The sequence below is a fragment of the Galeopterus variegatus genome, unplaced genomic scaffold (genome assembly GCF_000696425.1).
Source record: "Galeopterus variegatus unplaced genomic scaffold, G_variegatus-3.0.2 Scaffold14789, whole genome shotgun sequence".
Taxonomy (NCBI): Eukaryota; Metazoa; Chordata; class Mammalia; order Dermoptera; family Cynocephalidae; genus Galeopterus; species Galeopterus variegatus.
Genome location: NW_007740900.1, coordinates 1,312 through 2,132, shown reverse-complemented (window position 1 = coordinate 2,132; position 821 = coordinate 1,312). Strand labels below are relative to the sequence as shown.

Here is an 821-nt window from a genome sequence, read left to right as displayed (position 1 = left end):
TGTCCTATTTAAAAAAAAAAACAAATGGAATCATGTCATATACACTATTATGTGTTTGGTTTTTTTTCACTGACTATATCTTGGAATTCATTTCTGATCAGCGCAGACAGATCTATGTTATTTTTTGGTAGTTGGAGAACATTTCAGCATGCTGCTGAATGGCAGGGTAGCGTCACATAAACATTATCTTATACAAATTCAGCTACCATACTGGTCATTCAGAAGCCATAGTACAGTTTCTTGTATGTAATGTTATTGTTATATGCAAGCAAGTGACTTCATCTGATCTTCCCTCAAAGGAACAGCCATGTGTTGCAACACTGGAAGAAACCGACTAAAGATCAAGGACTCTCCTTTATAGCAATTTAAGAGATTTTCAATGGTAATTTGTACCAGTTCCCTCTAAGTCATTTTATTATGCCCACCTATCAGCAAAAATATATGAGGGGTCTTCAAAAAATTCATGGAAAGATTCATATCATCTTTTAATTCTATTTTTCCATGAACTTTTTGAAGCATCCCCATATACATATATTTATATTTATTTGTGCATAAATTATATATGTATGTTTCAACTTTTTTGTAAATATTATCAGATTATAAATACTATAAAACATTCACATAGAATTTTAAAAAGATGTGTTGAACTAAATACAAATAAAGCTTCTAATATTTCTGCCTACATCATCTTATGAACCCCTGGGGTGCCCAGACTGCTCCTAAGACCTCTGGTTTATTTATTTATTTATTTATTTATTTATTTTTGTCTTGTCTTTTTCCGTGTCCGGCAACGGATCGCAACCCTCAGTGTTGCCCCCGTA

The 821-nt window shown here is 32.8% G+C and overlaps 1 protein-coding gene across 1 annotated transcript in view; it reads right to left on the bottom strand.

The window, feature by feature from the left end:
• LOC103582066 (actin filament-associated protein 1-like 1) overlaps nucleotides 1-821 on the bottom strand; it is a gene marked incomplete at both ends in the record, with an annotated part of 27,555 nt that overhangs the window by 25,679 nt on the left and 1,055 nt on the right. The gene's annotated exons all lie outside the window — the stretch shown is intronic.